The sequence below is a fragment of the Brachyistius frenatus genome, unplaced genomic scaffold (assembly GCF_029030835.1).
Source record: "Brachyistius frenatus isolate BFR_SWC_R1_liver_20210118 unplaced genomic scaffold, ASM2903083v1 Contig_67, whole genome shotgun sequence".
NCBI classification, from domain to species: domain Eukaryota; kingdom Metazoa; phylum Chordata; class Actinopteri; family Embiotocidae; genus Brachyistius; species Brachyistius frenatus.
The window spans coordinates 1,645,852-1,660,071 of record NW_027210666.1 but is presented as its reverse complement, the minus strand read 5'-3'; positions in this window follow the sequence as shown (position 1 = coordinate 1,660,071).

Genomic DNA, 14,220 nt, shown 5'->3' with positions numbered 1-14,220 from the left:
TTAACAGAGACTTCCAGCAAGTCGATGATTGATCTTTCACCCAAGACATTTGTAAAACTTGTAAGAACTACAGTGTGTAAGTGCGTCTGTGTATCAGTGCATACATGTATGTTCCCTTGACGTTTATTTGCACTGTGAATGTGTGAAGTTGTGTAAGCGTAGAAGACAGCGGTGTTGGACATGAACGGGTCTTCTTGGCAGTGCATGTGCAAGAAGCTGGGTGCTGGAATCCATCCACTGCCAACTACCCAAACACAATAAATCAAAACAGGTGTTTCAATATGTCGACTGCTGTAACATGCAGGCCAGACGCTTGCCAGGCAATTCCTTTTCTTTCCTGCTGCTGAATCACAAAACAGGAGGCCGGGATAAAGTCAAGATGTCTAGGATGATGCCTTAAATGGCAACCTCCACATCTCATTGTCTCATAGGTTTTTAAGAAATTCAAACATTAGACTGATAAATCAACAACTGACAACTCTTTGAACTAAGTAGCTACAACACAATTTTACAGTGCTGCTGTTCTTCAAATGCTTGACCGCATATCTGCTCACTGCCTCCTCACTAAACATCCCGAGCACCTAAATCTGTTTGTATTTTGTGTCTGAATGATGAACGGCAATGACTCATGTTTTTTTGTTGTTGTTTTTTTCAGAACCAAGGGCAACAACATTTTCACTGTGAACAGAGAGTCCAGTGGATTAAGGACACACATGTTGGCCAGAAAAGGTTGTCTGGTGGAATGGCTACAGCTGTGAACTTCGACCTCTTGCCTGTATTTGTAGTTTGTGAAGTCCACCTATCAACACAGCTAGCTTAATATTAAAAATACTTTCTTCTTTGTGGTACATTGCATATCATTCCCTTACTTTTTCTTTCAGTTTGACTTTTTATGAATGGCAGGGGTTTCCAACTTCAGTAGTAAACATAATTTCGATAGATAGCAATGCATTAGTCGTAAAATAACCACAGTTTATTACTTGCATTGCCTTGCAAAGTAAATAAATACCTGTCAGTCACTCTGGTTCTCCCGAGTTTCACAATCAACTTTATGTTTCTTTAGCTTTGAGATGGACATTTTGTAGCTTGTTGTTGTCTCAGCTATCGTGAGTTTCTCGGTGGCCTGTCGGCTCAGAGTGCAACATGAGGCTTGACTGAGTGAATTGCAGGTACAGAGCAGGTGTAATCACAGCACATGCTTTTGCTAATACACTCAGGGTTTTTCTGATCCTCCCCATTCCTACTCTATCCTGTCGCCAAGGTTACCCACATAGATTGTCTGTGACTTAAGACGTACACTCTTTCCTGCTTACATCCTTATGTGTCAAAGTAGCTCAGAGATGTATACCTTAGTTGTATTTACCATATCACACACATACCAACCTGGTTTGCAGGCAGCCACTTGTGTGCCATAGAAACGATTCAAAATCTTTTCTATGGCCCCTGAGCTGCTGGTTGAATTGGCCTGATTTATGCTCTGGAGTGAATCACATCCATTTGATGTCACGTCCAAACATAAACAAAACCAATGTAAGCAGCAAAACATGTCACATTGTTGAGAGCTGCAGTCAAAACTTCTGCTGTGGCTGCTCAGCTCAGGCACTGTCTCACTGTATACCGAAGCAGCACTGCCTCTTCCTGCCATGCATCTTTTTCTTGCCTCTCTTAACTCTCCATCTTCTCCTCCCTTTTCCCAGCTGGCACCTGCATTTAAGGAGACCTTGGCCAAAGAATAAATTAACTCAGTTTAAGTCTAAAGTGTGTTTTATGCTGCTTTGAGTACCTAAAGCAGGATAAATTTTGATCGAGCTGACATTCAAATATTTCCCTGGAAATCTTTATGATAAACAAGTCAGCTAAAAAGTCATTAAAGTTATCTGAATCAATTATTTGACACAGGTACGATCGTTTCTTTTTCCTATTTCTCTCTCAGTCTCTTATTCCCTCCTTCTTCCCCCACATCCCTGATTTGATAGCAGCCTCTGCTTGTAAGAGTTACAGTACACAGCCCATAATGCACTCCAGACGGCCTGACTTCCTAATGACTGGTTGTGCTCCAAGCCTTTCCGGGCACGGCTGTGGCCGCGAGCCTCACACAAACACACGCAGAAACAGAAACACAGGCGCACACGCACGCACAAACACACACACAAACACACACACACCACATGTTGACCAGTCAAACAGAATGCTTTAGTCATGTTTCTGTCTTCATACTGTCGTTATACTGACCCCATGTTTTATACTTGTCCCTTTAAGAGAAAATACACCCAATTCAGTCCACCTTCTTTTACTTATTTGTAAAAATGATCTCGACTAACAGGTAGCATGAAGGTTAACATGTTGCAGGAGCTTGTTTGAATATGCAGTGTGGAAGTCTTTCCCCAAAGTTAAAGGACAAATTAATGTAGTGTTTTGGAAACCCCCTCTGCTGTGTCCAACAGAACAGACCATCCACTGAGATATCCTGGACTTAATTAGTATGGTATTCTTCTCTACCTTTCTTCAGATTTTTGCTGGACACTGGAACCATCACAAAAAAACAAAACATTTCTCTTCTTCAACTCGCATCTGTCAGCTATTCCGCCTCATTCCTCCAGTGGGCCTCTAGTTTCTAGATATAGCTCATTCTGATGGCCCATATGCACCACCTCGGCAGGGGCTTTGTTCATTACCAAGGCAACAGGTCTGTTTGTTTGGTGTGACTCTTCCTCTCCTTTCTTTTTTATTACTGGCTGAAATGTTTAATTGTATGTTTTCACAGGTTTTTTTTTCCTCTTTTCCATGTTTTTACAGGACCCAGTCATTCACTCCTGAAGAAACAAAATGTTGCAAGATAGTTAGCTTTGTGAAAACTACATAGGGCACACTTTCAGTTTTGATCAGCCCCTAAATCAGATAGATAAATCAACGATAAAAGTTATATATTTATCGTCAAAGATAAGCACATCCAGAAGCAAAAATTCATTGTAACTTCTCTCTTGCATGGCACGTACAGTAATAGTCTTTTCTGTTTTGACACTCCTATCTGCAGTACTTGTACCGCACCGAAGGTTTACAAATAAATCTGTTTTATAATGTGGTGACGCTGTTTAGGCTCGGAAATGATTAGGTTGGTTAGGTTGAGGGAGGTGTTGATTTGGGTTAGAATAAATGCTTTGTTAAGGTTCATTTTCATGGTTACTATAGCGATAATTTGCGTAAGGTGAGGGAACCTTTGTGGTCATTGTAAACCATCGGTAGGAAAAGGGAAACAAACAGTGGTCTCCTGTGGTTTAGTCTGACATTTTTTTGACTCATCTGTCTACCCTGACATTTTCCCTACGTAGACTTTGTTACTCTATAATGATGTCACCTAACTTCCTCCTTTGATTGCATCATTTATATCATTTATAAGGCTGTTGGAGGGCTTTGCCACTAGGACATATTGCATTTTGTTTTTTGGGGCACTGCCTCAGTTGGGATACAAGTCATGACTGTCAAAGTCCAACTTTTGGATTTCATTGGAGAATGAAATCGAATCGAATCCTTTAAGCAAGCAAAAGTTCTGTACTTTAACCAGAAATCTTCTTCCTCCTAATAATACAAATCCATGTTGTTGGATTTTCTTGCTTGTCTATCACCAGCTCAGTTTCTGGTTTAAGTACTTCGTGAACAAGCTTTTTCCACACAGGTGGAGGTAATAATATCTGAAGTATACGATCAGTATTCACTTCCACAGCCAGGCCGTCCCCCAGGGCGCACGGCTGCAGGCCTTTACTGCTTAAACCATATGTTCATGATCTCACTTCTGAATGCCCTAATGTCCACGGTTAAATGTATGCAGTTGTGTATGTTCATGCCAAGAGCAACAAATAGCCTCTTGACAATCACTCGCAAAGGAGGGAGTGTCAGACTTTATTTAGGCTTAGACCAAAATCTGGGGAACAGTGATAGCTTATTTTCTCTACACCAGCATGGATGTGCAAATACACACAGATATACCAGTGGCTGAAACAATGCTGCTCCGTTTCCATCCAGTGTTTGAAAAAAACAGGCTACATACCAGGTGATAATAATAGCTTTACCATTACATGCTGATGAATCTTATGGTGACATTTCCTCCCTGACACTTTTGCTGCTATTCTTCTCTCTACTTTCCACTCACCTCCTCCACCCTCCTTCATCTCCAGGTGGCTCAGGACCCACTGGGGGCCTCCTGCTCTTTCACTAAAATGAATAATGTTGCTTTTGGCTGACGTAAAAAACCTCTAATTGTAAGCCAGGTCTCCTATCTTTGTCAGGATACGCAGCTGATGCTGGGTGGCCTCCCCACACAAACATACAGCATTGTGCTCTCACCTGAGGAAGCATCTACCGTCTTCAGATTAACACACAGGCGAACAAACCAAACACCCTTTCAGCGCAGGCATACACACACACACACACACACACACACACACACACACACACACACACACACACACACACACACACACACACACACACACACACACACACACACACACACACACACACACACACACAAAGGGGCAGGTTGTGCTGTTGCATCCTGCCACCAGAGGGTGCAGACAATGTGCCCCCATCACCCCTGGCTTCAGCCCAAGATTCCTTTAGGACCAAAGAATGAACCTCCGGATGTTGGATAGGCAAAATGAGCCAACCAGACAACAAAGTGCTGTGATGGAATACACGCATACATTCACATACAGTCACATGATCAAAGATATGGCTACACACAGTATATCTGTTTGAAGATGCGTTGGAAGATAAGCCTTTTCAAACAAGCTCTCCCTGTCTGTCTTTTCCTCACCGGCCATCTCTTACTCTTTTACACACAACTAACACGCACACATCTTCTCACCCGCGATCTGGTGAAGCAGAAATCTCAAAAGGTCTGACTGTCCTCCTTTAGTTTAGTTGTTTCTATGTCCTACACTCCTCTTTTATGTACATTTAATCTTGTTACACTGGATTGAACCCGTTATACCAACCCACCAAACTACATCAGTAGGATAAAATGCATTTCTACAGCATAAAAAAAGTTTGTAGTGCAAGAACGAAAACAAGTCAAGGATAATTCTCACAGGAAACTAAATAAGGTTTTTATTATGTAAATGAATCTTTTATCATGGGATTGAGCTCAGTTGCAAAGCTGTGTATACATCTTGATAGAGCGTAACTCTGTTCTGTACAATTCATAACTTACTGCAACATTATTTGAAAGAACTTGTCGACACGTCTGTCCTCCCCAGTCTATTAATTCCTTTCTCTCCTTTCTGTTTTTTTTCAAGTCTCTATCCACTTGTGTTTTTTCTACTATTGTATTAGTGTGCACTTAGAAAACACAGGCCCAGTTCCACAGTACATCTCATGTCTTGTTGCATCAACTGCTACTGGACAATTGTTTTTATTACATTTATTATTTTATTTGTAGCTTTTGCTAATGCAATAACCAGGAAATATGCCTGTTTTTTTTTTTTTTAATTTACAGAATGTATAATGTCAAAGTTACAGCTAAAACCAATAAATACTGTTTTTGTCTGCGTTAGATCCGAGTTAAAGGGAATCTTGCCCAACCTTAAACACCGAGCTAAACTTCCACAGGTTACTTCAGTTCTTATTGTTGAATTATTCGATCATGCTGCCAAGCATGGAAAATTCATTAGGTGCAGTAAGTGCTAGGTCAAACAGGGAGGTCCAAAATATACTGCATGTGTTAGATTAGACCACAGGCCATCTAGCTTTTCTTTCGTTGAATTATTTAAACCTGCACATAAAGATGAAAACTTCTTCGGAGCAGTGAATACAGAATGTTCGGGCCAGGCTGGAGGCAGGGAGGGCAAAGTTATTAAACCTGCTGTATTTGTTGGATTAACAGCCGTTTTCAATTTGGAGAACTGAACACTATGTTTTGTCAATTCTATCTCAAGTTTAAAACTTTTGCTTGTCTGGTGAAGTCAAATATACAGTGAAAACTGATTTAGAAGATAACAAGCCTTGCCAACACATCTGACATTACAGCGAAAGGAGCTGCGGGATTATCTCAAGATTTACACTAACAATGGTAAAAAAAAATAACATCAGATGAGATGATTATGGCATTTTTACTTGTGTGGAATTGTTCATTGTCTTATCAGTTTTCATATGTTTCTTGTCCTGTCTGAATCAAGTCTAAAGTCAGTTTGTCGTGTATGTGTTGGTGCCTGTGTACAAGTAAGCAATTACAGTATATGTTCAGGTGTATTGCAGATCTTGCAGAAGACTAAGTGTCTGCAGCCAGCAGCTCTTTGAGGCTGTAGGCTTCTTTGGCATAATGGTGCTTTGAGAAATCAGAAATGATTTGAACGCTCGAACAGAATAAAAATGAATGAAAACGAAACACTTCAATCACAATAAACAAGTTCAAACTAATTGAAATTTCAGTCGGTTGCAGAGGGGTAGCAGCAGGAGCAAATCTTCCAATAGTTGGTGTCACAGGATAAAAAAAAAGTAATGAGGATTTATCATATAAGGGCTGTAGTTGTTAAGAAATTTCCATCTTGTTCTAAGAATACTTGAAATAATAGATATACCACTCATGTATGTTTTAGATCTAAGCTATAAATAATCTGATAGAAACTTTTCAACTTCCCAAGACTCAGTTGTACTAACTAGTGTGCAATACCCAAAGGCAGTTTGGATTAACTCTTGTGCTCACATTGTAAAATTTCATTCTTTATGCACTCTTTTTGTGATGTTTCCAACATTTGTGTCACATTTTTACTGTCCGTGACCCATGCAAACATCTGCTTGGAACCACAGAGAAAGTTTCTGAGGCTGATGTGTCATCAGCCATGGATTTTACCTTGTGTAGTATCATACAATGGCACATACGCACACACCCACACACAGGAACACATTACTGTTACACATTGCTCCAGCTCAGGGCCACCTCTTTGCGTTTAACTCCGCAAAGCCACAGGAGATCTGAGCACCAACGTAGCACAACACCAACCCTTTCCACCACAGAATCTTGATAACCTCCGGCGTTTTTGTGAGCTCAGAGCAGAACCAGGCTGCCACTTTAAAACACACACACACACACACACACACACACACACACACACACACACACACACACACACACACACACACACACACACACACACACACACACACACACACACACACACACACACACACACGCATGCACACACCACAAATATCCCACCCCCAGCGTCCCTAACTGTGGCTGACACATCAAAGGGCAGTGTCCGTGGAGGGAAGTTAGGGAGGGTCTGGGGAATCATGGGAGACAAAGGAAGCGATTAAGAGATAAGGATCAGTCTAAGATATGACATTTCATCCTGGGCAGATCCGGTAGACACACTCCATTCAAGGAAAGGTATACAGCAACTGAAGGGAGGAGGGAGAAAAGGAGGGAGGGAAGGCGCTGCAGGGTCTCTCGCTTCCGGCCCTCACTGCACCTTTCCCAATTCCACAGTCTGTTTGTGAACATGGGAAAGGATCTGCAAAATGCACTCCATTAGCTTTCTGTCCTCCAGTCCTTTCCACCACACCCAAATCGCCTCCCTGCTTATATGGACACTTAAAAAACAGCGCAGCACAACAAGGTAGGGCAACTTCAAAGGAGAGATTTAGTGCAGCTCCCCTAAATTCTGTACAACAAGCGGCTAATGCTCAGGAACTAAAACTTAAACTGTTGCTGATTTGCAACCTGTTGTCCATTTTCGTCTGCCTAGCTGCCAAAGCACCCACGATTCCTCATTTTATTTGCTCTTAAATAGTATTTAGCAACACAAAAGGGGTGAATGCAAAAAAAAACGTCCTCATTGTGGGCCTAATTGCCTCCAGGTCGTGTTACATCTCCAGTTTCACGTTGTTGCTTTCAAACTGTAGCCCGCAAGCCCGAGGCACAATCCACCTGCCTCTCAGAGAGCCACACAAAGGGTCAGCGTATGAACACAGAGGGAGTCTGTTAGCAAATAAACACTGAGATCTAACTCTGGCCGTGCTGCAGCCAAACACCAGTTCTCTTTTCAGAAATTTACGCACCTGAAAGGAAGACACAGGCTTCTGTAACTAACCTGAGCAAAACAATGAGCTGTCACCAGATGACACCGTACTGTATATCAACTATTATCGCGCTGAAAGGCAAATTAGTGTTTCATGGAGAAGGGAATGGGAGAATGAGATGGAGCAGTTGTACATAAACAGCTTTGTTAAAATACAAGGAGGCTTTTCACAACTTCTCAGGTCACTAGCGGTTTCAGACTTGTGGAGATTGTTAATTAAACTGCTTTGCTCTTTAATTTACTGCCATATGTGTATGTAAAGATGGAAGTGAGAAGAATTTGTGGCAAGTTATGTTGCCACTTGCTTTTACTAGTAGAAGGAGTGTCAGCAGGTCAATATTATTATTATTATATTGGCTGCTCACTTACTCTAAAAACAGGTATGTTTTTTAATAGACAGTATTTCAATCCTCAATCTAACATTCAAAAGCATTTTTGATTGTTAAAATAATGGTTTCTGTACGCATTTGTATACCGATAGGCTGATGTAGTTAACCACTCAACGAACTAAAAATGATAAGCTGTCAATACCTCTGACCAAGGTACTGGCAAAAGGAATTTGATACCCAGTTCTGCTCCTAGTATGAGTGTGCAGTTGAGTCAAAATGCTGAGAATCAATTTCACGTACTTAAAAAAAAAAAAAAAAAAAATTTAATTTCCAAGTAATTTTTTAGTAAAAGTAAGGGTACAAAGACACTAATACATCAAACATTTTTAAAATGTTCAGACAATACGGCTGTAAGTAAAAAAATAAATAAAGGAAAAATCAAAATATTGCATGACAAAAAACAATAAAAGTGTGCAGGTAACACAAACAATATAAAAGGAAATCTCCACACATGTGCATCATGTTACATAAGTATATGTTGTGGTTCAGATTATGGAAAGCTAAATAAATCTAAATGAAATATACAAAACATGTTTTAGTTCATATTATTGGCTCTGGTCTCTCAGGAGGAGTAAATAAGTGCTCTAATAGGAAACACAAGGAGGCACCTGCCTTTGTATTTAAATGATATAAAGTTATGCAAAGAAAAAACGCGTTTCTTTGAATTAAACTAATGTTGTACTTGTGGAAATGTCGCTCCACATCGTGTTAAAGCGAAGATGAGGATGAAAAGAGTTTTCAGTGAGTTGGTGTAGTGCTGGAGGGCCGGCCAGCACACCTGTTCAGTGGGAGATGCAAGGCAGGGGCTCTAAATACAGGCCAGAGGAGCGTCAGGGGGCCTGGCTGTGGGGCCAGCCATCTTTTCATTAGCCGTATCTAATGAAACTGCACAGGGCACGAGGAAGAAAGGCCTACTGCAGGGACACCCTGCCCTGCCCGAAATTACACCAGAGACTCGCCCACAAAAGGAGCATTCCGTCCACACAGCGACACTGGCACTTGACACCAAATTTTAAACCCGCAGGTCGTTTCTTCGACAAGTGGAAATTTCCACTGTGGTCCCGTCCCAGACGGGAAGGCTGGGCGAGAGAAATGACTGTCGAGGGGGTTTAATCACACAGTTGGTGTGTAACCCCCGTGCCCCCAGCCCTCCGTTCCTGTGCGCTTTGTCTGGGAACAGTTGTCAAGATGGAAATATCTGATACTCTTTCTAATCACACAGGCAGCAATTACTGTTATTAAGCTTTCTTTGAGAGGGCTTTATTGTTTTTCTTGTGACAACACTGACAGACACCGAAGACGTTAACAGCCTGAAAAAGGAGTGAGCAGCTGCAAATTTGTGAGCGTGCACACATACTTAAATGTGCACGAGAAGGTGTGCGCACGCACACGCGCATACACACACACACACACACACACAGTGTCACTATGTTAAAAGAAGTGAAAAGGGTGAGAATGGCCAAATTCCTCACAACCATCACTCCAAATCAGTTTTGTTTTTTTACTGTAGATTACATCATTTGGATAATGACAACAGTATTTTTTTTTTTATCCTAAATATAATCAGTCACCTGAGGAAACAATGTTGGGCTGCAATTATCAGTTGTATTCATTATTGATGAATTTGTTAATTATTTCTTCAGTTAATGAATTGATTTGTGATCAAGTTTGAGTGAGAATTCAACCTGATGTCGTCCCACAAAAGCTAAAGTGTTTCACTTTTTTTATCAGTTATTGTAGTTGAATTTTCTCAAAGTAATGCACTTGCTTTCATGATTAATTCACCTGTGTACCTGTTATTACCTGCACTGTATAGCATGTGTCTGTGTGTGCGTTTTTGCCAGTGACCCCAGGGTCAGAGTATTCCATCGATGACAGCCTTATCCTCTTAAATGTGCCGTGGAGCGTCCCGGCTGCCATGTGCCAGCGCAGAGGTGTGTGTGATGAGTGGAGATGAGTCACAGACAGGGGTGAGAGGAGGTGTCACACAGATAACCCCTACAGATGGACAGCGGCAAGGGTCTAAGGTTTCAAACCTCAGTGTGTGTGTGTGTGTGTGTGTGTGTGTGTGTGTGTCTTTGTGTAAAAATGATATACCCTGTAAAAGAGTATAAGCAAAAATGTGTGTGTGCTTCTATGCATGTGTGTGGAAGTATGAGTGGGAGAGTGAAACAAGAGGCCCTGACCTCGAGCAGCACTGACATGAGCTATCATCATGATAGCCCCTCCTGATCCAGGAGAACAGAACAAGAGAGATACTTAGTCCTTCCTGTATGGGACTGTAGCACAGCACACAATCACATATCCTGTCCTCACTGTGAAGCAGAGGCACTTGTTCTTGTATGATAGAGCATCACGGCTGATTTGTTTTGGCTTCAAGGGTCAGATCACAAAAAAAAAAACACATTTGTATCTGTACTTTTATGTCACCCCGCAGATAGTCTTTGGTTTTAGTTGGGATTTTGAGGTCTGCTGTTAAAACATCTGCTGACACCTCAATGAAACGGAGGAGAGCAGAATCTTCATTTCGAGGCATTTTTTTTAATTTTGTTTGAAAAATTCAAGAGCAGCTTGTGTTTTTAGAAATAATATCTCGTTTACTCAGCGTAATCCCAAGACCTAGCTGTGGACAGTTGTCTTTAGACGTGTTTTGGTTTCTCAAAACTTTTGTAACAAGCAAAATTGCTTTAGCATCATTAGTTGGATCTTTATTGAATGGATAGAAACCTTTTTAAGGATATTCTGCTTGTTGTTAACAGATTAAAGCTCTAGTCTGTCTCTGATTACTTTTTAATATCTATCTAACTAGGCAACAGGTGTTTTGTTGTTTATATATATATATCATTGCACAGGTATGAAAAACATATTTCATTCATGAACCTATAAATTCTGGCTTTCAATCTAATTACTTTTCATGCTTGCTGTATACAGCCTACCTTTGTGAAGTCTTCTGGCAGGACAAAGATCAACCTTGTCAGTGATAGCAGGGATAAGCTTTAGTATACATGGATGTACAAAACGTGAAATAATTATGACATTTAGAAAACTTGTCTTCCTTGTTTCACATGGAATTGTAAAGCAAAACCACATTTTGGAAGTTAAATTTGTTTTTAACTGATTAGTGTGAATGGCAGGTCAAACCACAGCAAAAAAGATATTTTTTTTAATTTTTTTTTCTTAATGTACCTGCAATAGTGAACATTAATTGTTCAAGTTTTGTAATCGAAACAAAAATTTCAAATGTTTACCGGCTCAAGCTTGTCAATGATTTATTACTTTTTTCTGTTTTAAATCATGTGAAATGGAATTTTTTTGAGTTTTGGATTGTTTGACGGATAAATAAATAATTTAAAGACAACACCTTGTGCTTTTACAACTATTTAGGGCCCAAGCACTGATGGTGTGAAAGCTCTATTGTTATCCAAGCGATTATTATGATTCTCCGTAAACAACTGCATTTTTGGAGGCTTTATCATATTCAAAAACTCATGGAAGTTGGTAAACAAAGTCTCTCCCAGTGAAAAATGTCGTATTTTAGTGGAGTCGTGAGTGGGCGTGGCCAAATGGCTCGCTAGCGCCCCCTAAACAGATGCCCCGGCGGCTCCCTTTACCTACATGCATGAAATTCAGTGGACATGTGTATCACACAGAGATGTACAAAAAATTTACATTGCACCATAATGTCAACTCAACAGGAAGTCCGCCATTTTGAATTTAGTTGCCATTTTTGGCGACCCACACGTTGTACAAACTCCTGCTTCAGATTTTGTCGGACCGACTTGAAATTTAGTCTGTGCCCTCTCAACATGTTTGGGATTAAAAGTTATCATAAGAAATCGTTTTCATCGATGGGTGTGCCCGTAGCGTGGCGGCCAAAAAGTGACCCAAAAATGACTTTCATGTCACTTTTTACTGTAGTATGATTTCTTTTCATAATTTGGATGACATGCATGATATGATTTTTTTTTTTTTTAATTCATAACAAAGTGGGGAATTAAACCCCCAACCTTCTTACTGAGAGGCAGCAGTGCTAACCACTGCGCCACCAATCTTCCCAGGTGATGGTCTCTATTGTGACAAATATTTGGCTCTCTGCAACCAAATGTTTCAACTTCACTAAAAGTTGAATCGCCATCAACAGGCCAAGGTGGAATTTGAACCATTAATAGCAACCTTGGTGAAGTAGAATCTTTTACCTGTTGAGTTAACCAGACTGTCGGTTGAGTCGCTGGAAGCTCTGAGTGAACTCCGTGAAACTCTTTCTCCTGCCGTGACTCAACCTCTGGCGCCGAAGATAGTCCAGCGGTCTATGATGCCGACACCGAGTTGGAAATGACCTCATGAAGACATGGATTCGAGCCCCGCTCAGGTATCACACATGGTTCATGGGTTACAGAGGGCGAGTCCCCTTAATAAGCCACACGGTTCACGGAGAGCAAATCCCTCTAAAAGTAAGCCACGTGGTTCACGGAGGGCGAGACCTCCTAAGGCAAATCCCTCTAAGGGTAGGTTCACATGGTTCACAGAGGGCTAGACCTCCTCAGGCAAATCCCTCAAAGGGTAAGCCAAGTGGTTCACGGAGGGCAAGACCTCCTAAGGCAAGTCTCTCGAAGGGTAAGCCACACAGGTTCGGGTTTGTACGTGCAGTCATACTAATACCAAACCAAAGGTCAACAACAATACAAAACTCAAACAAAAAAAAGTCCCAAAAAGACTTTTTTTTACATTGTGACTTGCCTCACAGTGAGAAGACATGCATGTCAGTTCAGAAAAAGGTCATACTCCAAAAAGTGGTCAAATAAGTAATCCAAAATATCCAAAGTATGTTGTCCAAAATATTCGAAAAGTCATATAGCATGTCCAAAATATGATAAAAAAAATCATACTGTCGTCTGAAATATTAAAAAAAGTCATGTCATCCAAAAAGTGACCCAGAATTCATTTTTGTATATAGTATAGATGTATAGAGTAGAGTATATATGATATAATATAGAGTATATATGATATAGTAGAGTATATATGATATAGTAGAGTGTAGAGTATATTTGATATAGTAGAGTATAGAGTACATTTGATATAGTAGAGTATAGAGTATATATGATATAGTAGAGTATAGAGTATAGACAAGGCAATGCGGCTAAGTTTGATGTTTCGCCGTGACACAGGAAATTGATGTTTAAGGTCAAACAATGCTCCAAACCTCATGAAACTAGCATCAGGCACCAACTTTCATGAGTTTTTGAAGATGTTAAAGACAGCAAAAAAAAAAATTTTTTATATTTTTTTTTAAAGAAGAATAAGGAACAAGATCGAGAAAAAAAATTAAAACTGCAAGCGGGAATATGCTGACCTTGGCGTGCTGCACGTCGGGGAGCCGGTGGCCCACACCCGCTGGATCCCCGACCGTGCAGCCTGCGAGGGCCCGCATATCAATGATTGCAGTTTTAAATATTATTATTCTCTGTATAGAATTGCATTTTTGGTGGCTTCACCATACTCAAAAAGTAATTAAACTTTTTTTTTTTTTTTTTTTTTTTTTAACATTTGATACAATTATTTGGAAAAATAATATGAATAAATATCAATAGTTAGATGATATCAATCAAAGTACAAAGCTAACAACTTGTATGCAGCATTGTCGCACTTACTGTCTACTCGTACTATCGTGACATCATGGTGTAAAAGATAACAAAATCAAATAGGGTGGAGAGAACTAAAAGTCAGGCAGCCATTTGGCAGGACTGAACTCTGAA